This window comes from Lagenorhynchus albirostris, chromosome 4, assembly GCF_949774975.1.
Source record: "Lagenorhynchus albirostris chromosome 4, mLagAlb1.1, whole genome shotgun sequence".
NCBI classification, from domain to species: domain Eukaryota; kingdom Metazoa; phylum Chordata; class Mammalia; order Artiodactyla; family Delphinidae; genus Lagenorhynchus; species Lagenorhynchus albirostris.
The window spans coordinates 38,598,410-38,624,416 of NC_083098.1; the positions used below are offsets into that span (position 1 = coordinate 38,598,410).

The 26,007-nt window shown below is 36.2% G+C and overlaps 1 protein-coding gene across 1 annotated transcript in view; it reads left to right on the forward strand.

The window, feature by feature from the left end:
* WDFY3 (WD repeat and FYVE domain containing 3) overlaps positions 1-26,007 on the forward strand; it is a 264,325-nt gene that overhangs the window by 46,405 nt on the left and 191,913 nt on the right. The window contains exons 4-5 of the mRNA XM_060147888.1: positions 5,642-5,794; positions 7,024-7,299. The gene's annotated coding sequence lies outside the window, so the exon portion shown is untranslated. The remainder of the gene's footprint in view (positions 1-5,641; positions 5,795-7,023; positions 7,300-26,007) is intronic.

Sequence of the window (26,007 nt, forward strand, 5' to 3'; positions counted from 1 at the left end):
CTAAATGTTATCTTTTGCTTGTATTTTGCATTTCTTGACTTGTCCTTTTTGTCTTTCTGTTTTGCATTAGTTTGTGATGTTTTTCATCCCTCTTCTAAAATTACAGCTTGTCCACAAAAAGGTGGTCTTTTTATCCTATCCAACATGATATTAAAACATTTTTATGATTAATATCTACCCCTAAATATATGACAGGCTCTACTTTTGTGAATTAGGAACATCAAATGGAATTTCAAGATTTACTTTATTATGAAACAAATTCTTTATTAGTTTTTGGAAAATAGTAGCATTCCTTATTAGAAAATAGCATGTTAAGTGATTGCTTTTGTGCTGCTTGCCAAAAGCATGTAAGACCTTTTCTCCTAGTTTCTGTTAATTGAGGTTTGCACACTTAAAGTTTCTACTACTGGACTTCCCTGGTGGTGCAGTGGTTAAGAATCCGCCTGCCAGTGCAGGGGACATGGGTCCAAGCCCTGGTCTGGGAAGATCCCACATGCCGCGGAGCATCTAAGTCCGTGCACCACAACTGCTGAGCCTGCGTGCCACAACTACTGAAGCCTGCACACCTAGAGCCTGTGCTCTGCAATAAGAGAAGCCACCACAATGAGAAGCCTGCGCACCGCAATGCAGAGTAGCCCCCCCTCGCCACAACTAGAGAAAGCCCACATGGAGCAACAAAGACCCAACGCAGCCAAAAATAAGTAAAATTAAATCTTAAAAAAAAAAAGTTTCTACTACCAAGAAATTATATAGTTTTGATTATTAAAAATTTACATGCACATATTTTTTCTTGGGAGTCCCATTTTTAACCAAGTTTAAAGAGAGAGTTGTCCATGTGTAAATAGAAACAAAGTGAAAATAGACAACTAAAGACTTCAAGCCTGCAATGAACTTAGCTTTTATTTCCATGCAGTATTTCTGAGTTTAGCTTGTCTTGAATGCCAGGTTCTTTCTATAAAAACAAGAATGTGTTTCTTTGGGTTAATTTATAAGCTTCTTTTTTAGTATGGCCAGTGGAGTTGGATGCTTGATATTAATGTTGGCTATATATCTTGAAGGTAGTACTGCATCAGTTTTTCTTGATCTGAAATTTTTGTTGTAATAGGCTTAGGTGTAATTAAATTTTGTGTTTCACGAATAATATTGAATCTTAAATGCTTTAATTTAAAAAAATTCTGGTAAAATACATAACCTAAAATTTACCATTTAAACCACTTTTAAGTGTACAATTTAGTGATATTATGTATATTCCAAATGTTGTCTAACCATCACCACTATCTATTTCCAGAGCTTTTTCATCATCCCAAACAGAAACTCTGTATCTATTAGGCAATAATTCCCCATTCTCCTTTCTCTTGGCCCCTGGTAACCTCTATTTCTGTCTCTATGAATGTCCATATTCTAGATATTTTATATAAGTGTGATCATACAAAATTTGTCCTTCTTTTTGTGTCTGACTTATTTCACTTAGTATGTTTTCAAGGTTCAATCCATGTTGTAGCATATATCAGAACCTTATTCCTTTTTATGACTCAGTAATCTTCCACTGTATGTATATACCACATTTTGTTTATTCATTAATCTATTGACAGCACTTTGGTTATTCCCACCTTTTGCTATTGTGAAATCTGCTGCTATGAACGTTGGCTCACAAGTACCTGTTAGAGTCTCTGCTTTCAGTTCTTCTACACACACACACATACACACACACACACACACACACACACACACACACACACACACACACACACACACACACACACACACACACACACACACACACACACACACACACACACACACACACACACACACACACACACACACACCCTAGGAGAGGGATTGTTGGGTCATGTGGTAACTCTGTGGTTAATTTTTTGAGGAACTGCCATACTGTTTTCCATGGTGGCTGCACCATTTTACATTATCACCAGCACTACACAAGGATTCTAATTTCTCCACATCTTTGCCAAAACTTGTTATTTTTTTACAATAGCCATCCTAGTGGATGTGAAGTAGTATCTCATTGTGGTTTTGATGGGCATTTTCTTGCTAACTAATGATTTTGAGCATTTTTTCATGTGCTTATTGACTGTATACCTTCTTTGGTAAAATGCCTGTTTAAGTCCTATTTTTTAATTGGGTTGTCTTTTTTTTTTTTTTCCGGCACGCGGGCCTCTCTCTGTTGTGGTCTCTCCCGTTGCGGAGCCCGAATTAGGTTGTCTTTCTGATGTTCTTTATATATTCTGGATATTAAACCCTAGTCAAAGATGTGAGTTGCAGATATTTCTCCTTTCTGTGGATTGTCTTTTCACTCTTTAGATAGTGCCATTTGATGCACAAAGTTTTTAACTTTGATGAAGTCAAATTTATTTGTTTTTCCTTTTGATGCCTGTGGTTTTGGTGTCATTTAAGAAACAATTGCTAAATCCAAGGTCATGAAAAAGTGCTCTTATGTTTTCTTCTAAGAATTTTATAGTTTTAGTTTTCAGATTAGGTCTGTGGTCCATTTTAAGTTTATTTTTGTATGTGGTATAAGGTAAGAGTCCAACTTAATTTTTTTTGCATGTGGATTACCAGTTTTCCCATCACTTTTTTTTTTTTTTTAAGTCCTTTCCCTGTTGAATGGTCTTGGCCCCCTTGTTGAAAATCAAATGGGCATATATGTGAGAGTTTATTTTGGGGCTCTCTGTTCTATTCCATTGGTCTATATGTCCATACTTATGCCAGAACAATGTTGTTTTGATTACTATATCAAATGTTTTATTTTTAACTGACTTATCATTCTTGTGTGCCTTTTAAAAGGTTTCTAATATATCTTTAAATTTTGCACTTAATAGTTTCATTTAATTGATAGTACTCCAAAAAGAACTGTAAATATCAACTTTATAATGAGTTCTGCTGGATTTAGGTTACCAGGAAAATTAATATTAAAGCAAGCAAATTTGGGGTTATTTAACTGATATTGCACTTTCTTTGGAAATTAGAAGGAAAAGCATAAAGACAAAAAATGAAACGTTAATTGTATTTGCTCACAGAAAGAATAAAAAGAATGGGAAAGACCAATTATTCACATAATCTATTAAGTTATCCTTTAATTTCATGTTAAATGTCACTTTTATTTTAGTTCTGGAAGTAATCTACTTAATGAAACTCTTCAGGAATTTCATAAAAGAAAATATTGGCATTTTGTAAGGGACATTTTCAATAAGGAACTCGTAATGACTCTTAATTATTAAGCCAGAACCAAATAACTGTTTATTAGGCTTTTTTTTTTTTTTTTTTCCCCCCCCCCGGCACGCGGGCCTCTCTCTGTTGTGGTCTCTCCCGTTGCGGAGCACAGGCTCCGGACGTGCTGGCTCAGCGGCCATGGCTCACGGGCATAGCCACTCCGCGGCATGTGGGATCTTCCCGGACCGGGGCACGAACCCGTGTCCCCTGCATCGGCAGGCGGACTCTCAACCACTGCGCCATCAGGGAAGCCCTAGACTTTTTTTTTTTTTTAATGTTACAAATATCCAACTTAATTTTGGTCCTTTCAGACTGCAACAAAGATTAGAAAACTTGAACATCAGCTGTTATTTTCCTTCTCTGTTGATATACAAATTTTATTTTCATCAGTTTTTTTCAGAGTAGGTTTGTATCCCCTTCCCTTAAAAGAATATTCCCCCCAATATTTTAACTATAGTTCTTAAATAAATTATTTGGGATTTAGAACCATGAAGTAAAAATATTTTGTAACAAGAATACTGGGCAATAAATTAAAAGCAAAAGCCTCTAAGAAAGTAAATTTAACCTCTTTAAAGTTTGTTATAAAGTAATTAATTCTGTCCCATACATTAAAAAGATACCCCTCCTCAATAACTCAATTGATTACTTTCACTTTTTTCTAATAGGTCTCACAATTTTTTAGAAGTTGTATAATGGCCAGTCTTGTTCTATCTGTATCCTCATACACTTATTCTACCCCTGAATTATTTTGAAAGAAATCCCAAACATCATTTCATCAGTAAATATTTTAGTAGTTGTGTGCATGTGTGTGTGTGTGTGTGTGTGTGTGTATGTGTGTACAAACAGACTGCTAGTATACAGTTTAGGGCAAATCCATTCACTAAATAATTTTTGAATTTCTACTATGGTCCAGATGCAGTGGGGGATAGAAAAATTTTGAAGTCATCATCTCTGTCCTAGAGGAGCTTACTTTATAGCTTTGAGCCAGTTCCTAAGTTGAAAATTTGTGGGCACTGAAGTCCTGAAGAATTTGAGTCCAGCCTTAGAAAAACTAAATAGAACTCTTGAGCCAAATAAGAACAGTGAGCTGTATTCTGACATACCTGACTCACATACTCAAGGAGAGGTAATGCCATATCCTTTTAGTCCTTTTATCTTAAAAGGGGAAAAAGTAAAACTGTACTTGATATCAGCAATAAAAAAATGTTAGAAATATATAGAGTTGGGCTTATCAGTTATAAATGACTTAAAATTTTAGGTTACGTGAATTAGAATGATGCAGAACCACTTACACTTTCATCATATTGACTTTATACCTCCTTTTTTTTGGACAGTCATAATTTTAAAATTCATTTCCATTTTTAGAATGTACTGGTGATTTTTATTAATTTAGAAGGTATACAATATATACCAATTAAGATTTTTCTTTTATTTGTTCAAAATATTTTTATAGTACTGTAATTTTCCTTTTTTAGAGCTTTGAGATGTTGATGACATTTACTTTCAAATATAATCCCAAAGTTCTGTTTTTGTACCTTTTTAATGTCTATTGATTGCACCTACTACTTTTTCTTGTTGCTAACATTTTTCAGTGCCATCATCCTGCCTAAACTGAATGGCTGCAATCTCCTCTTTTTTAAATAATTTTAAAAATATTTATTTATTTATTTGGCTGCGCCGGGTCTTAGCTGCGGCATACGGGATCTTTAGTTGCGACGTGCACGTGGGATCTAGTTCCCTGACCAGGGATTGAGCCCGGGCCCCTTTCATTGGGAGCGTGGAGTCTCAGCCACGGGACCACCAGGGAAGTCCCTGCAATTTCCTCTTAACTGTCTTCACTAGAAAGCGCTCCTTTGGAGCCCTTTTCCATACTGCAGCCCGAGTCCTCTTTGTAGAATGCAAATCTAATTTTCTTACTCTCCTTTTGGAAGTTCTCAATGCCTCCCTACTGCCTTTAGATAAAGCCCAGAGTATGGTATATCACACATTTCTTTACCCAGTTGGAGCTTTTATGTCCAGTGCCTTCAGGTGTTGTCTCTTGTGCTTTCCTCACCCCTTACGTGTAGATATTTATACCCATAACCATTCTTGCCTCCTGCAACAACTTCTCATCTTCCTCTCTCTTCTTTTGAAATCTGGTATTATGTGCTGGGTATACTAGTAGAGTCTTGTTAGTTACCTTTTAATTAAAAGCACTTTTACCTTATTACCAGCCTTTTTAATTTCATCCCCTCTGTGATACATATAGTGTCTTATTTGTTCTCTGTATCTTTGGGGCCTGGTGACTGGGACATAATAGGCACAGATTGATATTTATTGAATAAATGAATGAATGAATGAATGTTACCTATCGCTATGATATGTTACCCTAAAGCTTAAAAAAAATAAACAAGCATTCATTATCTTATAGTTTCTGTAGGTCAGCCATTCAGGATTGGTTTAGCTGGGTCGTTCTGGGTTGGAATCTCTCATGAGGCTGTAGTCATCAAGATGTTGGTCAGGCCCTCTCCATAGGGCTGCTTGGGTATCCTCATGACACGGAAGTCAGCTTCCTACAACGCAGGTGATCCAAGAGAGATTTTGAAAGTTTGAGGGGTAGAAAGGGATCATATTATCTAGTTTAAGAGTCCATGATAAGCAATATGGATTTTATTCAGCATATTGAAAACCATTGAAGGATTTTGAAGTTATGATTTATGCTAACCCCCTCGCCCCCCAAAGAAAGATTTTTTGCCTGCAAAAAAAGAGAAGAGAGGGGAAGTGGGAAAATGGTAAGGAGGTCATTATATTGATAGTAGTCCACATGAACAATGATGGAGGTTTGTTCTAGAGTGATGGGAGAGAAGAGGATGGGTTTGAGGTCTAGTTTGTAGGTAGAACCAGTGGGACTTAACATGGAGTGTGAGGGAGAAGGAAAGTTTGGACAATACTCAGGTTTTTGGCTTCAGCAGACCAGTGAATGGTAATATCCTTAAATGAGATTGGAGCTCAGTGAGAAGGAAAATTGGGTTTATTTTTTTGACAATGTTAATTTTGTGATGTCTGCAAGTCATTTGGTGGACATGTCAGGTGGCAGACAGTTATGCAGTCCTGGAGCTCAGAGGTTTAAGAGGAGATATACAGATGGTATTTAAAGTTGTGGAATGGTTGAGATCCTTTCTAGGGAGGAAATGCCCTAGGAACTCCAGCTTTTAGAATTTGCATGTGTGGGCAACATTCTTGCTTTATTTTGTGAAACAACAAAAGACAAAACTACAGCACAGAAAATTTGGTTTATTTCTATCTAATATATATTGAAGATACATATGCTTTCTTTCCTTCAATTTGACAGTAGTGTAGTATATGAGAAAAAAGTTTAAAGCTCCACCCAGCCACTTGTTGAATGAATAACTAAGCCACTTACTAGCTGTATGACTTTGGAATTTTACCTCTCTGAGCCTCTGTTTCCTTATCTGCTAAAGGAAGTAAGAGGAGAGTTATTTTGAAGATTAAATGAATTAATTTATCCAAAGCGCCTAGGACAGTGTCTGGTATATAGTAAATACTCAATATTCTTTATTTTCCCTTTCCTTGCTTTTAATTTGTTTATATGTGTGTCTGTGAGCAGGTGAGCCACTCTGAAACAGGTGTTATATTTAATGCCATTCCCCCTGTTCTCATGCAGTGTTAGAGAGAAAGATAGATATAGACATGTAACACATAAATATATGGGTGTGTAGCATAGTTTCTTAAATATCTGAAAACAGTTCTTTGCTAAATGTTCATACACTGTTTTTGTCCTGCTTTTCTTAGACTGTCATAACTCTGCTGCCTTCAAAGAAGATTATCTCTTAAATAATGAGATACTAAGATAAAGGTGTTTTTTTTTTTTGCGGTACGCGGGCCTCTCACTGTTGTGGCCTCTCCCGTTGCGGAGCACAGTCTCTGGACGCACAGGCTCAGCGGCCTTGGCTCACGGGCCCAGCCGCTCTGCGGCATGTGGGATCTTCCCAGACCGGGGCACTAACCCATGTCCCCTGCATCGGCAGGCGGACTCTCAACCACTGCATCACCAGGGAAGCCCTAAAGGTTTGTTTTGAAATATGAAATCTAATGAGTATGAGAATGAATTAAAACAGTATTATAAAAATTTTCACTCTTATGTATTAAAGCTTTGTAATTATTAACATAGAGTTCTCAATTGCATATTAAATTGTTCGTTGTCAGATATAAAATTGGATAATCTAATACTTTGAAGGCAAAAATAAAGTGTTAAATTTGAATCTATGAGGTCTGCTTCTAATTCATCCTTTTCCTCCCTCCCTCCTTCCTGCTCTCTTTGTCTCTTCCCTTTCTCTCCCTCCCTCCTTCCAAGTAAAAGCAGTGACTCAAACTCTCTTCATGTATGCTCTGCTCTGGAAAATTCTCTAGAGGTGTCCCTTTGCTTTGAAATAAGTGATCATGTGTTTAATATCAAAAGGAAAACATGTATTCCTTATGTGTTATTTCAGTCTTCTGTCACCTAAATGTACCCAATACAGCTACCAATGTTTTGGAAAGACCAACATGCATTGTACAGTGGGGCTTACAGTAGACCTCCTTATCTAGTGCCCTACATGTGGGACAGCCTGCAAAACCTTAGTCCTTTGTTCTTTATTAATATTTCTCGGTACTTATAGGTGTTGGCACAGTATTACAGAGAAACTCCTTGTGCCTTCAAGTACCCTGTGATAAGAAATCCCGTTTAGTAGATTTATTACAACCTTATTACCTTTCGTTTACGAATTTAAATCATTGTAGAATGATGTACTGTATTTTATCAATTCTAAGATGCACTTTTATCTCATTTGCAGAATTTTGAAACTAGAATCATCTTACAGTAGATATAATAGGAAGTTATGTTTTTTTTAAAATTGGCAGTGTTTTTTCTTGGTGGTACGTAAAATAACAGTAGTCTTATAATTGATGGTAACTTGGATTTGATGAAATTTGTTAGCCCTTCAACTGCAAGTCTCTAGCCATAGAATGCATTTGATATTAATTAATGCTTATGTAAAGTAAGAATCAGTTTTTTAAGAACTGATCATGTTTTTTACATTTGTTTTCTACTTGATTTGTTGAGTATAACACAAGAGGTCAGCAAACTTTTTCTGTAAAAGGCCACAATGTAAATATATTAGGCTTTGTGGGCCATACAGTCCCTGTTGCAGCTGTTCAACTCTGCTGTTCCAACAAAAGCAGCTTTAGACAATACATCTGAAAATAGTTCTGTTGCAATAAAACTTTATTTACAAAAACAGGCTGTGGGCCAAATTTGGCCCATGAGCTGTAGTTTGCCAGTCCATAGCAGAACATTGTAATGATCAAACAACTTCTCGAACGTTCACTCCCCAAAATATGACTTCTGGATCATCTTTGAGCCTTTGTGCGTGTATTCTATACCTAAAATTTTCTTTTTGTTTCTTTTGGTTGTTTGATCTATTCCATCTGTATGTGTCTAAATCAGGGTCATCATACTTAGGTTCATGAACCAGTAGATGTTTGTCTTTGTCCATGTGAGTGCTCTTTGGTTCAGATTTGTTACCCACTCTGACAAATAATTTGCCAGTTTGTGCAGTGAAAAGCTATTAACAGATTAATGAGTCAGAGATTTTTAAATACTGTGCCTGAGAATAATAGTTTATTTTAATTCATTCCTCTGCCTTGCTTGTCAGAGTTGGTATCAGAAAGTCAGCTGCCTTTGGATCCATGCTAATAAAGTTGAATCTGAGCGGTAACCTAATGAAGTTGAATATGAGAGGTAGCATAATAAAGTCATTAAGAGTACTAACTCTGGAGCCAGACAGCCTGATTAAATCTAGGCTCTACCATTTACTGGTCTTGTGACCTTGGGCTGCTTACTTAACCTCTCTATGCCTCAGTTTCCTCTTCTTTAAAATGAGGATAATACTAGTACTTACAGGGTTGTTCTGAATATTAAATGAGTGCCAAGAACGTAGCTGTCATAAATAAATTGGATTTTAAGCATAAGATATATGATCTTTAGAAATAATTCCATTACTATTGAATTTAATTGTCAGAATATTTGCAATTTAAAATGATAAATTAAAAGGAGCTCATAATGAGCAGTATTTTCTCCTTTTTTCCATGAACATATTTTAACTATCAGTGTTTTCTCTGTGTTTACCTCCATGGCAACATCGAGCATCTGGCTTTCAGTGAATGTTAATTAAATGAATGGGAATTTGTGTTTTTGTTTCAAGGTGCTGTTTTTCCAATTATTTTCCGAACTTTTATAAGACCCATCTTTTGTCTGATTTGGAGAGAGTAGTCTCTTGCTTGTTGAAAAACATGTTTTATATTTCACTATAATCTAAAAATCTTTGAATTAATTGTTCTTAATGCATTTCTGTAAGCCATTATTTCCCTCACTTTCAATGCCTCCTAGTGATATTTCTGATAGAGACTGCTATAACTATATACAAATATAGTTAACTTTTGTTTGATCTCAGAATAGGCTGGGTTAACAACTGACATTAAAATGGCTGTGAAAAAAAGACTGACTAGTTCATTATATAGCAATCTTGGCTTCAGTTTTTCTTATGCCATAACTTGTGAGATACAAATTTATTTCAGTTTTTGGTAATAAGAAAATGCCTCTTCCATAATATTTCTATGCCTACCTGTATTTTCTTTGTGTAACTACCATTAGGTTTAACCATATAAAATTGCTGGTAGTCTACTGTTTCTGACCTAACAAAAATCGCATTTTACATAACCCAACCTAATAGAAAGCAAGATTTTTTTTCTAAAGTCTTATGCTGTTTGTAGTTTCATTTGATTTCAGCAATTTGTGACTTTCATTCATTTAACAACATAATAAACATTTTTCATCTTTAACTTTTGATAATACACACCTTCCAGGAGCCTTTGAGAACTATATGTAAATGGTTGTTAGAAGCTATATGTTAAGCTTTTAATGTTCTGGCATCGCGTAAACAGCTTAACGCACATTATCTCTGATCCTGACAATAGACCTGAAAGAGGAATTAATGTAAATGGCAGAGCTAGGATTTGAATTCATTCTAATGACCTAGTCTTGGAAGTTGCATAGTGTTAACTCCCAGCATCCTGTTTGTTAGGAGTCCCCATTCAGGAGGAAGGGAGATAGGCTCCTCTTTTTGAAGGTATCTAAGAATTTGTTGACATTTTAAAGTCACCGCAAAAAGCTAGAGACTTTTGGATGTGTTTTCTGTCAAGATGAAAAATTTTTCTTCTCTTTGATGTCGATGTAAATGATTTACAATTAGTGGTCATTCCTGAGTCCTTTGTCTTCCAGATTTTAACTTGAGACATGGTCTGTTAATTATACACAATGGAAGCAATCAATTTGAATGTTCTTACTGGTACAAGGATCTTAATCTTCTAGTTTTTCATGTTTGATTTTTTTTAATCTATTTTATTGGATTTACAAAATATATAACTAATTTAAAAGTTGTTTTTATTATTGAGTCTGTGAAAGAACTAATTCCCATACCTCTGTTTTCTCTGAAAATTATTTTGTATTTGCCACATTTATCTTTTGATTAAATGTGGTTGGCAGTTAGTTTACACACTGCTCATGGGCAGTCTGCAGGTCTGGCTGCCGAAAAGAAAGTTAGAGACCTTGTACAGAACTAAAACATATATGGTAGAATCTTTCGATGTGTGTATGGAATAAGATGTCAGATTTTCTAGACAGCTTGGAGATGATGAGTGTGGAAAAAGGGCTGACAACTATGATATAAAACATACCTGTACATTTATGGCTAATCTGGAGAGCACAGTGGGGGTATTCTGAGATAACTTGGATTGCAGTATTTCTTCATGTGATATGTCATATTTGACAGGGGAAGTATTGCATTGAGGGTTTTATGTTCACCCTCAGATATCACCTGTCAAACTGTGTGCACAAAAATCACAGAGAGTATTTCTCTGTGATGTAATGCTTTATAGTGATTCAATGATAAAAACCAGGAATAAAACCCAAGAGTATAGCGACCTAGACCACACTTGCTGATCTGATCTTTCTTGGTAAACTCTCATTCTTTGGCCTGAATTTTTGGAGTCTGTTTCCTTATTAGTTTATTGTTTTTCTTTAACCTAACATACTGTTTTATAAAATTTTTATTTTTCTAATTATTACACAGTGAAATTTATCTTTCTTTGGAGTACAGCTCTATGAACTTTGATACACAGATTAGTGTAACCTCTACCACAATACAGACATAGAACACTTTTACCACCCCTAAAACTTCCTTGTCCGATCTGTTTATACACTTTCTCTCCACCTCTAGCCCCTGGCAACCACTAATATGTCTTCATCAATAAAGTTTTCTCTTTTTAAAAATACCATATAAATGGAATCATGCAGTGTGTAACCTTTTGAGACTGTTTTCTTTCAGTCAGCATAATGCCTTTGAGAATCATTCAAGTTATTGTGTGTATCAAGTTTATTCACTTTTACTGTTGAGTTACGTGTGTGCCACAGTTTGTATATCCATTAACTGGTTGAAGGACATTTGGGTTGTTTCCATTTTTCTGGCCATAATGAATAGAGCTGCTGTAAACTTTTGTGTATAAGTTTTATATGATCATAAGTTATACAGATCAGCAAACTTTTTCTGTAAAGGACTAGATAGGCTGTATTTTAGGCCATATGATCTCTGTTGCAGCTGCTATGCTCTTGTAGGATGAAAACCGCAATACACAATACAAAAAAGAATGGATGTGGCTGTGTTCCAATAATACTTGATTTACAAAACAGGTATGGCACATGGCCATAATTTTCCAACCCCTGTTCTATGGTAAATGTCTAAGAACAGGATTGCCAGCTACATGATCAATATATTTAACTTGATAAGAACCTGCTGGTTTATTGATTTTTTTAAATACTTATTTAATAATATTTGAATTATGGAATTTTAATGAACGCAGACCTTATAGTTCACACATCAGGCCTATATAATTTATGGTAAGACAGATTTTGGTCTTGTCTTACACTGTGACTCTTTTTTGCCTTCTACTTATATTCATGTTCATGTGAGGTCTTTTTTTTTTTTTTTTGCGGTACGCAGGCCTCTCACTGTTGTGGCCTCTCCCATTGCAGAGCACAGGCTCCGGATGCGCAGGTTCAGCGGCCATGGCTCACGGGCCCAGCCGCTCCGCGGCATGTGGGATCTTCCCAGACCCGGGCACGAACCCGTGTCCCCTGCATCGGCAGACGGATTCTCAATCACTGCGCCACCAGGGAAGCCCTATGTGAGGTCTTTTGCTTAGAGGAATCTTGTCTTCCCAGATAAAGTACATACCCAAATTTCAGTAATTTTTATTTGACTTACTTAAGATATGATGAGATATTGCAGGGAGGTTGTTTTTTTCAGGGATGTAGTAAGAACAGAGAATCAGAGTGAGAGCTGCTAGATTTAAAAATCAAGCAGTTGACTTTTTTCCTGTAAATTGAGTGTGACTGAATAGACCGCCATCACACCATGACATACAGTCTTTTTATGTGTGTTTGTTCATTTTTTCAGTTTCAAACCCAGATTGTTTATCCATAATGGGAGTCCATCTGGGAGATCATTGTCTTTATTTTGTGAAGTTCCTGATGACAAATTAGGCATTAAATCTTGGGTTTATGCTCATGCCTTGGAGTTCTTCTAAGGAACAGCATTTTACAGTTGCTATTGGAAAGTTGTTGTTTCTGTTTGTTTTTTCTGTGGGATGCAGAATTAGCTTTCCATTAGTAGTATTTTGTTGTGATTCCCATTGCCACAAAGCAGGGGTGTGGGTTAAAGGGAAGGCAAAGAATCTTGGATGTACCACCAGCTAATGAGATTGGAGATGGTGAATAAAGCAAAGGAGGTGTATCTTTCTGGTTATGGTTTACGATTAGTTATGCTCTTCTGAAAAAGCAGTGAAGCCCCAGGACCATGACAACATCAAAGAGGTAGGAGAACATTTGGTACTAATCATAGTCCTACTTGTTTTGATGTGATGATTGAAAGGTTATGTCCGTGGGTGGGAAGTGCTACTGTTTATATATGCTTTTTTTATAGGAGGTACCTGTTACAAACTATGGCTAGTGACCACCATATTGGACATCACAGGCTTAAGCTCTTCCGTGTCCCCTAGGTTAGAATCCCTATAAAAGAGATGTTGAGTATGCAACTTCTTGGGGGTCTAATTTGTTCACTTCACTTCTGAATTTTTGCAGTCAAGCAGTAGTAATTGTCTCTGGCTGTTTGGTTGTTAAATTTTAATATAAGTTTGGTTGTCTCTAAGTGTGAAACTTCTTTGTAAATCAGGGAGATTTAAAAGCATTTCCACCATTTGATCCTGTTTCTTCCATAATGCAGTTACTCGGAGCAGGTTTGTACTGGGCTGTTGGGCTTGTCCAGAGAATGTGAGGTGATGCTCTACTGAGTGCTGCACTGTGAGATTTCCCATGTCACTTTGTCCAATATGAGGAACACTGATGATTTAGAACCACCTTTGCCCAAGAGTTTTTTTTTTCTAATTTTTTACATTTTTATTATTTATTTATTGGTTGAGTTGGGTCTCTGTTGCTGCGCGCGGGCTTTCTCTAGTTGCAGCGAGCGGGGGCTACTCTTCATTGTGGTGCGTGGGCTTCTCATCGCGGTGGCTTCTCTTGCCGTGGAGCACGGGCTCTAGGTGCGCGGGCTTCAGTAGTTGTGGCACGTGGGCTTCAGTAGTTGTGGCTCGCGGGCTCTAGAGCACAGGCTCAGTAGTTGTGGTACACGGGCTTAGTTGCTCCGCGGCATGTGGGATCTTCCCGGACCAGGGCTTGAACTCGTGTCCCCTGCATTGACAGGCAGATTCTTAACCACTGCGCCACCAGGGAAGCCCTGCCCAAGAGTTTTAAAAGTACATTTCCCACACTAGAACATTATTTAGTAACAAGATAAAAAGGTTAAGGGTGCCTTCCATAAAATCTGATCTTACGTTTCTGTTCTCAACCCTGGGTGCATGTTAGAATCAACTGGGGAAACTGTGAAAGCAATGCCTGGGCTCCAGCCCCAGAGATTTTGATTTGAATGGGGTGGGTCCTGGGCATCAGAAGCTTTTTTCAGGGCCCTTACTTGATTCTGATTGAATCAGGTTGAATCAGATTTGAATCAGATTTTCAACCAGGTTGAAAATCCCTCATGTATAAGGTCCAGCCAGGTTGAAAATCCCTCATGTATAACATAATTAGTGGACCTGGGCTAGCCATGTCGAGTAAAATATTCTGAATTAGAGACTAATTCATAATCTTTCCCCGCCCCTCTTTCCAGTTGGAGCCCAGATTTCAAGTCTTGAGTTAAAAATACCGTCAGGGAAATGGGCCTTATTGTGCTCACACATTCAGAACCTGTTATCCAAGGAATCCCCTAAAGATCAGTGTATGGGAAGAGAATTTAGTGGGGTTTTGTTTTTAATCTTTACTACCATTAAGTTTATTAGCAAATTAAGATTGCACATTACTTGTGAGTAGAAATGCCTTTTTTAATTGACTAGATTTTTAGTGCTGTCATTATAAATTTGCTTGATATAATACCATGTTTAGGAAATACAAATGTATCTTCACATATTGTTTATTTTTAATAGGCTATTTAAATAAGCATACATATAATATCTATCTTTATGCTTATACACATGTAACATAGCTTTGCAAAGATATTCAAGAAATGAAAACAGTAATCGATTCTGGGAAGGCCAACTAGGGCCCAGTGGTGGGATACTTACTTTTACTGTATCTTCTTCTTTGCAGTATTTATTTTAACCCCAGATATATATTAAGTTTCAGAAAATCTTTTTCAATAGATAGAAATGCTTTTTTAAAAAAAAGTTTTACAAATATGCTTATAGTTTTTTCTATTTGTAAAATAGAAAATAACATTACAGTCATTTAAATTGAAGATCTCTGCTTATTATTTGGTATATTACCTCTTGTTTTAGATGTGTTATTTAGGTATATATCTGCTTTTTTCTCTCTTGAGTCCACATCCTGGGTTTTTATTTTGCTTTACATTTTCTCATGGCTCTTTTATTTCACCATAGCTAAATTTGTCTCTATTTTTATCTGTCCTATTAGTTCTTTTTTTTTTTTTTTGGGGGGGGGGGTGTACGCGGGCCGCTCACTGTTGTGGCCTCTCCTGTTGTGGAGCGCAGGCCCAGCGGCCCTGGCTTACGGTCCCAGCCGCTCCGCGGCATGTGGGATCTTCTCGGACCGGATCACGAACTCGTGTACCCTGCATCGGCAGGCGGACTCTCAACCACTGCGCCACCAGGGAAGCCCTCCTATTAGTTCTTATTCCTTTACTCTGTTTCCTTACTTAGTCGATGACACTCCCATTCTTCCAGTACCTCAGGCTAGAAATCTTATTCTTCTTTGTCTGTTCTGTTTGATCCCGAAAGACATCTCATTCCCAGATTGTTAATCCTGTATTGGTGACATTTTCCCATACCATTGCTCCTCACCCCTACCTCCACTGCCACTGATTTTATCACTAAGGGATAATTAAAATATTCATCTCACACTTCACACTATGCTTAGAAATATATTGCTCTCCTGCTTAATGGGCATTTATTGTTATCCTAGTATGAAAGGCCTTTTTTGATCTGCCCATGTCTACCTATTCTATGCAAACCTTATCTCCAGCTTTTCGCCATGTTCACCCTGTGTTCCAGCTCTGCTAACCTACTAGAAAGACACAGCAGCATGTCTTGTGCCTTCTCTTCAGTATACATATGGTCTGTTTGCCAGAAATAAGGTCGGGCCTATTTGTCAGCTGAATGAACGCCTATTCAGTTTCCAAAACAAAGTTCAAATGTCATTTTCTCTGTTGATCGTCAAATGCTTGTTCCTTTGTGTTCTCATAGCATCTTGTTTACTTATTGTTTGTTATAGTAGTTATCACATTACTTCTGTATCTTTAACTTAACTGTGAGACCCTAGAGGGTAGAACATGGTCTGTTTATCTTTCTGTTACTAACACTTAGCAGAGTACCTGGATGTAAAAAGTGTTAGAAATGAACAAGGAAATAAAAGTTAACACATACAAAATTTTGTACTGTTTATAATCACTTGAACTCACTAATTCAATGTTTTTAATAACTTAGTAAGAGCTAACCTAAACTTTGCATTTATGAAGAAAGGATTTGTCTATTAAGTCGAATAACTGAGATTGAGGAAGATGTTTACCCGTTTAAAAGAGCTGACATTTTTAAAGTACCTTTAGATGATTCAGAAGAATACTTTTTATGCAAATCGATTTATGGTAAGTACAAGACATTTTGATGATTATTTAAATCAGAAACCAAAGTAAGCTTTTATTAACATAACCGGAGCTTATGTTCTTGAAAGTAATAATGCTATATTTACTTAACTTATATTCTGTTGTTTCAGCGTTTACTTATTCTCTTTTCACTGCATATTCATTTGGATATTGATACCCATTTATTTGCCTTTTATCATTTCTTAGCTTGAATATAAGTATCATAGTAGAAATTTACTATAGTTCACAATTTTATATTCCATTTAGATACTTTAGTATATATTTAAAATTAATTTTGTGCTAATTTTTTTTGAACAAGAGTTATCAGTTTATAGATCTCAGTGGTTTATAATTTCTCAGATTTTCAAATAGGAAAATCTGTTGACTGAAGTAGAAAATGTAGGAACTGAGAAATTTAAGTTCTGCCCATAACTAAAAGGATGAAGACTAGGGAAGAAATCTTTTAACTTTAGTGAAATGAGTAGAAAGCCACAATCCCAATCCTCAGACTGCAAGAAGACCTGTAAACTTTAGAGCAAATTGAGGAAGTGTGCAAACATCTTAAACGTGGCACAGAGCTCTCCCAAAGTAGGTGGCATAGGGGCTATAGAGTGGCATGCTTGGTGAGGCTGCAAGAAAAGACACATGTACTTTTTATGCAGAAAACAGTGGGAAGACAGAGCAGAGTGGAGGAGACAGTGTACAGAGCTGTTGCCTTGGTATCAGTTGATTCAAAGTGGCTGAAGAGAAGTAAACACTGAATCACAGTGCAGACAATCAACAGCTTAACACTTTCCCCCTCTCTCTCTGCTTTAGCCTTACTGGCTTCATTACAGTTATCCAACCATGCTAAGCACGTTCTTCCATCCAGCCTTTGATTTTGCTTGTCCCTCAGCCTGGAAAATTCTTCCCCTAGAAATCCTTATGGATTACTCTCTCATTCATTCAAGTTTCTGTTCTGGTGTTAACTCCTTAGAAAAGCATTCCTTGACTGTGCAGACTCAAACAAGCAACCTGGGAATGTTCTGTTTTCAAAGCTTACTTAGTTTTTCTTCATAGCCATTACCATTAGACTTATATATTGGTTTATTTTTTTCCCTCCTTCACTAGAATCTGAGCTCCCAAGGGACACATACTTATTACTATGCCTATATTCCCCCTCTGTATTCTGAGGACCTAGAACACTACCTGGAACATGGTGGTTGCTTAATAAATGAACACACAGGTCTTCCAGTAGGCAGCAGTATGTACCCTGTACAAACTGGGGAATCCCACACTGAGAGGCTTAGAGGACATCATCACCCAATAGCAATAATTGGTCCCTATTTTGATCCTGATTCATATAAAATAACTATAAAAAATGACATTTATAAAGTAATTGAACATTGAAACACTGGATACTTGATATTAAAGAATATATAGTAGCAGTATGAATCAGTCAGGATTTAGTTGCAGAGAACAGAATCCATTCTAGCCTGTTTAAGCAGAAAGATACTTATTACAGGGTATTCGTGGTTTATGAAGGGATAGAAAGGGCTGAAGAAACAGATTTTAGGCTCATGGTTGACCTTTTATAAACATCTCCTAGTGCTATACCACAGAGCTGGGCCTTCAGGGGAGCTGCTACTTTCTCTATGGATCAGGATACGGTTTCAAGGGTTAGCAAACTATGGCCAACAGGCAAAATCTGGCTTCAACAATATATGTGTGTCCCTCCAGTTAAGAATGACTTTGCATTTTTAAATGGTTGAAAAAATTAAAAGAAGAATAATAGGGTTTAAAAAAAATTATTATTGAGGTATAATTGACATCCAACATTTTATTAGTTTTAGGTTACAGAATGATTAAGTATTTGTATATATTACCATTACAAAAAGTCTAGTTAACATCTATCACCATGCATAGTTTTATTTTTTTTCTTATGATGAGAACTTTAAAGATTTACTTTCTTAGCAACTTTCAAATACATAATACAGTATTATTAACTATAGTTGCCATGCTGTTCATTACATCCTCATGACTTAATCATTTTATAACTGGAAGTTTGTATCTTTTGACTCCGTTTACCCATTTGCCCATTCCCTCCCCCACCGGCCCACCTCTGGCAGCCACCAATCTGTTCTCTGTACCCATGAGCTTGGTTTTTTTTTTTTTAGATTCCACATATAAGTGAGATCATATGGCATTTGTCTTTCTCTGTCTGACTTATTTCACTTAGCATATGCCCTTAAGGCCCACCCATGTTGTCACAAATGGCAAGATTTCCTTCTTTTTTTTTAATGGCTGAATAATATTTCATTGTGTATATATACACATTTTCTTCATCCCTTCATTTGTCAGTGGACATTTTGGTTGTTTCCATATCTTGGTTGTTGTATATAATGCTGCAGTGAACATGGGGGTACATATATCTTTAGTTAGTGTTAGCTGGTGTTAGTGTTTAGTTAGTGTTAGCGTTTAGTTAGTGTTTTAATTTTCTTCAGATAAATACCCAGGAATGGAATTGCTGGATCATATGGTAGCTTTATTTTAAATTTTTTGAGGAACCTCCATACTGTTTCCATAGTGGCTATACCAACTTACATTCCCACCAACAGTACACAAGGGTTGAATGTTTTGTGGCACCTAAAAATTTTATGAAATTCAAATTTCAGTATCCATACATAAAGTTTTATTAGAACACAGCCATAGTTTTTAATTTACCTGTTGTCTATGGTTGCTTTCACACTACGATGGCAACAGAAAACACATGGCAAAATATTTATTATCTAGCCCTTAAAAAAAAAAGTTTGCTAACCCCTGCTCTAGAATACACACATTATTGTGGGCAGCCAAATGTATGTGTCACACCCTGCCTCTCAAGCAAACAGGAGGGTAATTACTACTGAAATCTCTGTAGCTTAAAAATGTAAATGTCATCCAGAGTCCTTCACTTCTGCCTTTCAGAATTTGGGCAAGTGGGTTTGATTGGCTGAACCTAAGTGGCAGCAAGAACCTATTTGCACATGAGTCTGTGGAAACCCTGCTCTTTGCTTTACAGCTTCTATAATGTAAACATTCTGCCTAATTCAGTTCTCAATGCCTTTACAGAAGTTATAACCTCTTGCTTCATTTCTTCAGTAGAAGACTAATAGACTTTATCCTCTTCTTTTTGGTTTAATATGGATTCATACTTAATGCAAAAGGCCTGTGATGTTCAACACTGTATAATTTATTACTTTCTTGGACAAAAAACTGTAGAAATTTTAGTATTGATATTATATACATTTATGTTTTATGAGGAACATATGCATAAGCTTCAAGCATAATATTTATATCAGAATAAAAATTTAGTCTTAGCAACCTCACAAGGAATAGACTTTGCCTTTAAAGTAGCAGAGTATGCTAAATCAGGTCAATCAGATAAGGATTCAGGGAAACATTTCCTATGAGAGTATTTTGGTGAAATAATATTTTTAATTTAGATCCTTAGTCATAATCTTGTAACTCTCTGAGGTTAAGTCTAAATATTTTCAACGGTAGGCTTTGGGAAAAAATTAAATAGAAAGGCAGAGTCAGAGCTTAAAGAGAAAAAGAAGAGACATAATGAAGTAAATAAAATATAAGCTTTTAAAGTGCTAGTGAGGCCTAAGCACAGTAGTGTGCTGATAAATGTTTAACAACTGGCTATTCAGGAAAAGACCCCAAGGAACCCCCATTTTTAGTGTTTGTTGATTTCTTTGATATAAATGTTATCCCCATGGCTAGTTTCAGGCTATCAAGGTTTGACAACTGGCTCTCTACAATTTCTGAAAATTTGACCATCAGCTTTCACGAGCTAGTATGAGCTGGATCCACCACACCACTTAGCTTTGCCTAAGACCAAGGTAAGGAACAGTAGAGGCTGAAATAGTTGACATTTACATTTATAGTGAATATGCAGGGAAAATATTCCATGAAACCTGAATTTCTCTTTACATCAAAAGCAATCATTTTATAAGGATAATATAAAAGTATATTATTTTATTCATAGAAGAATAAGATGAATAGTTTCTGTCGATGTTGGAGTAAATTTTTTCTAAGGTTATTATCTCATATTATTTTTCTTTAATGGAAAAAATTGCTCAGAACATGTTAAAGTACATACATAATACATTGTTATATTTAATGGCTGGTAATATATTTTTATTTGTAATTTTACTTCAATGAATTCTGCCAAGAAATTATTTCCTTACTGTTTCTGACTGTTCTATATTTGGGGCTATGTGTTTGAGTGCATGGTGTGAGGATTGGGAAAGACTTGAACCAAAGAGAACAGGGGGGACTTTGCTAGTGGTCCAAGTGGTAAAGAATCCTTCCGCGATGTATGGGATGTGGGTTCCATCCCTGGTTGGGGAACTAAGATCCCACATGCCACAGGGCGACTAAGCCCGTTTACCACAATTGCTGAGCCCGCGCGCCTCCACTAGAGAGCCCGCATGCTGCAAACTACAGAGCCCACACGCTGTGGAGCCCAGACGCCACAACTACAGAGCCCATGCGACCTGGAACCTGTGCGGCACAACTAGAGAGAAGCCCACGCTCCGCAACAGAGATTCTGTATGCCGGAACGAAGACCCGACGCAGCCAAAAAATAAATAAATAAATAAGTAAAATAAATATTTAAAAAAAGAGAGAGAACAGAAAATTCAAAGGAAAAGAAAATATAGTTAGGTGTATATAATATTCCCTTGATCTGTCAGATGTGTGTCGAGATACTAAGAACTCTCAGCCAAGATATTACTCATGAATCATATTTCCTGTTGCTAGTCTGGTTACACCCTTGGTGGGAGATACACAGAGTAAACATGGGTTTTGTGTGTTTTTTTTGTTAACTTCTTGGGGACAAAAATACTTGGGTTAATTTTGTCCAAATGTTTTTAGAGAAGAACAAATAGTACTATCATTGCTAGGAATAGTTAGAAAATAAAATCACAGTTGCTTTCCTAAATAAAATTATTTCATAAAGACAAAGAGACAGCTTCCAGTTAATAGGAAGAGCACTGGTCTTCAGGTTACCTGTCTTGAATTCAAATTTCACGTAATGCTAGTTATTGGATTTTTTGGCAAGTTGCTTTCACCTCTCTGAACTTCAGTTTCTTAATCTAATAAAGTCGGCATTGTACCACTTGTGGTAGGGAAGAAATGAATACATTTCTGTAAAAATAACTAGCATTGTACTTGGGTATGGATCTTAACTCTGTATTTCCTAGACAAAAACTGACACAGAAGCAGGAAACAAGAGTTCCTTAGGAATTAACTCCAGCCCTGGCTGCTAATTGCTGATGCTGTCCCTGTAGACTCTTAAAATGATTCAAGGGCGGAACGGCTGGTGTTTTCCACTTGGAAAAACTGATTACAAATCATGTATAGAAAAGTTTGTGCGTGAAGTGTTAACATACAGAAAACAAAGCTGCAAAAACCTGATTGTCTAGAATAGCCTGTGGATGGGCAGCGAAGTCTATTTGTTTTCTTCTGCTGTTAAAAATCTTCAAAAAATGTGCTTAATCTTCCCTGATACTCTTCCTCCCCACAGCCCGGCTACTCTGCAGATAGATTAGGTTTCCCTGCTGTGCTTTCTTTCTCCTAGTGTCTTATACTTCCATGGTATAACATGCAACACCTATATCACACCATGGACTCTAAGCTCCATGAAATCAGATATCCTAAAAGAGTTGTCATTTCATAACCAATGGTAAATGTTACATTTGCTAGTTGTTGGTATTCACCACTGTATCCCAAGGATCCACCTAGAGCAACAGTGGCTGACATTTTACGCTTTACTCTTGATTCAGAATATTATAGTGCAGAAGTCATCATCCTCAACCATAATTCCATAGAAAGAATGGCAGATTATGCCAAAGTTGTAATGACTCCAAAATACTAATTGAAAATTGCTTTCTTTTATTAAAGCCATATCTAAGTTACTGAATACTACAGTACCATCTTGGTATTCCCAATGTGATTTCCTGTTGACGAAAACCATGGGTAGGCTTCTCTGAGGATTGGAAGAAGCTCAGATTTATTTTGTTTTTAAAAACTGCACAATTTATTTTGACATAATAAAGAACCCAGTTTTATTTCCCCTTTTTTTCTCCAATAGTGGAAATCTTTCTGGATCTGAGGGAAGTTGACTGATTTGGCTCTTCCCTCTCTGAGTCAGGTCCTGTTTCCTTATAGCTTATGATAGGTGGCAAGTTATCATCACTGGCCAACCAAGAGAGTTATTCCCTCCTCCCCAAGAGGATGGACGAGTCGATCCAGACTTTATTTTGTTTATACCATTCTAACAGTCACGAATGTTAAAACAAAACAAAACAAAACAAACAAAAACCAGGAAACTTTTAGCCAAATATTCCTACAGATACCAGTTTTTTTCTTGTTGCTTATGGAGCAGATAAAATTTCCTTTAAGGAATTTTTTTTTTTTTTTTTGCGCTACGCGGGCCTCTCACTGTTGTGGCCTCTCCCGTCGCGGAGCACAGGCTCCGGATGCGCAGGCCCAGCGGCCATGGCTCACAGGCCCAGCCGCTCCGCGGCATGTGGGATCCTCCCGGACCGGGGCACGAACCCGTGTCCGCTGCATCGGCAGGCGGGCTCTCAACCACTGCGCCGCCAGGGAAGCCCAAAGGAAATTTTTTAATGTCAGAGGAATAAAAAGGCTATATTGAGGAAATGGCTTTAGAAAAAAACCCTACTTGTATCTGATTTAAATATGGTTTCATTGAGAGTCATTCAAGAAATGAAAAAGTTGTTATTTAAGTAATTTTAGTTGTCTAATATAAATACATAGTTCTTATATAAAACAGTGATTTGTTGGGCTTAGTTTAACTAAATTCAAAAGTACTGGAAGGTAATTAATTATTTCCTTTAAAGAGCCGCACATTTAGTGAGGGACAGGCACAACCCTTCTGAAGCATTTGGTATTGTCTTTCATTCATATGTGTTCTTGAAAAATACTTGTTTTGTGTGTATGTATATCTAATATTCAAGAACTAGTATGTAATATATATTTCATCCTATTTCTTAGTTCCTTTCACTCATCATTATGTTTTTAAGATGCATTCATGTGAAATATGTACTTTTAAATGAATATGAATGATTGTACATCAACCTGGTTTTACTTACTCAGTTTGTTAGTGATGGGCAGTGATATGGACCTCCAAATAGCCTACAAGTCCCCAGTCACCACAAATAACAGTTCAGTATACATACATTTACAAGTTCTCACCCTTAAGAATTTCTTCGGGATATATGCTGAGGAGCAGAATGCAATACTGAGTAATACACACTGCCCTTTAGATCCTCTGTCTGTTTTCCGTCAGTCATATATGTGGGTCCTGTCCACATCTCCAAGAACACAGAGCATTTTCCAGCTTTCTGCTTGTTGCTAATCTAGTAGGTATAAAGCGGCCTTTCCTTATTTTAGTCTGCATTTCTTTGATTACCAAGTAAATTAAAATATCTCTTGTTACGTTTGATAGCCTTCCATTTTGCTTGTTCATATCCTTTTAAATTGGGATTGCTATATTTTTCTTGTTGATTTGGGAATTCCTTGTAAATTCTAAGTTATAATCCCTTCAGTTTTAGACATTTCAAATATCTTCTCCCATTGTGTTATCTCTCTTTTTGCTTGGTTCACAATGTTCTTTACTGAGCCAAAGTATTTAATTTTGATGTAATCACATTCATTTTATTTTTGCTTATGACATGCAGCTCTGAACTTATGCTTAAGAAATTTTTGCATGATTCATAAAGATATCCTTATATATTTTCTTCTCTTAACTTTGTAGTTTTACCCACCTTTGTGTGTGGCTGTAGGTGTGAGTCTAATATATTTTATTCTAAGAGTTTGTCACTTTCCCAATACCATCTACATAACAATCACACCCTTTTCCTGTGACCTTTATCATGTATTAGGTTCCCAATACATATGAGGATCTGTTTCTGAGCTCTCTCATCTGTACTTTGGTTTGTTTGTTCTTATGTCAGTCAGCCACTGGTTTTATTACCATGATTTGGTAGAGGACTGTCTTTGAAATTTAAAATTATATGATTTAATTTTCAAGCTTCATGAAGTTTCAGCAAGTTTCACTGTTACCTCTTATCTTCCTTAAAGACATTTATGTTATGTTTAACAATCTAACTAGTAACTGTTATGATCCTTGAAACATATGTATTGGAAATTCTTGATCAATTTCTTTAAGTATTATTGTATTCCAATTCAAAATCCACTTAAAAATATAATTAAATATAATTGTTTCATGGGTCTCTTTTTTTCTCATTTTGTTTAAAGTGTTAAATTTTGCTTTTTAGGAACAATCGATTTGAAATTAAATGAGTTGTTATCTGAAGTTCAAGAGTATATTAAATGGTATAAAAATTTTTAATCATTCAAAAATTAAAAATAAGTGAAATTTTTTTAAAACCTGGATATATAATAGCAAGTTTCATTGTAGGAATAGTTACTTTGAAAAACAGGTCCAAATATTTCAAGTAATCAAAGTTGGTGTAGCTCTCAGTACTTTTGAATGAATTAATATATGTTCTACTAGGAACATAAATGTATGCATAAACGAAAATGTCTTGGGATGACTCACTTTTGACCACAGGATAACTTTCCTGAATGTAATTTCAAAAAGAAAAATAAATATGAAAAATAATCTATCTTTTCTTGAATCTCAAGTCTTTGCCTGCTGCTGTTCCCTACCTAGTAAATTTTGCTTAAAACCAATTGTAATTTTTAGAATGTTGTATGTGCTTTGTAGGTGGAAGGCGGTTAGAAACATGAAACTCTGTACCCTTTATTTATTGAAAATTTTATTTCTTATAGCTTATATTTTCTGTTTAAGCAACTCTTCTGTTTAGGCTTTTGGATTCAAAAGCCCAGACATTTGAGATAAGATAACTAGGTGATGTATTTAATTTTAACCTCCAGTGCTAAACCTGCTAGCAGATATCAAAACTAGGAGATTTTAGTTGTAAGGTCTTTACCCTTGTCCCTCAGCTCTAGTTGAGATGTTAATTGTGAAATATAAAAGGAGCAGAATGAGAAGAATAGCTAATGTGCTTGATCCTTCAGTCCTGAAAGAAAAATCAGGGCTTTTTTAAATTGTTCCCCCAAATAATGAGAGTTTGGCTTTATTATAGAATGTTTAAAATAAATAAACAAACCTAGGAAATAGCCATCTCCCCAGTGTCAGGGGGTCAGTTCATTCAAGGTAGTATTTTATGTATTTTATTACATGGCATTCCTTCTAAGAGGAAGATGAGACTACTATAAGAAAAATATGGTAAACTGGGTTGTACTATGCAGGATTATTCACTTTAGTAACTTACTTCCCAAGAATAACAGACAGTATATTTTAAATATTATTGTTAATATTTCAGATAGATTTATAAAATCTATTAAATAACAAACTGATAAGAATAGCATTTTTCCTCTCATTCTTCCCCAAAGG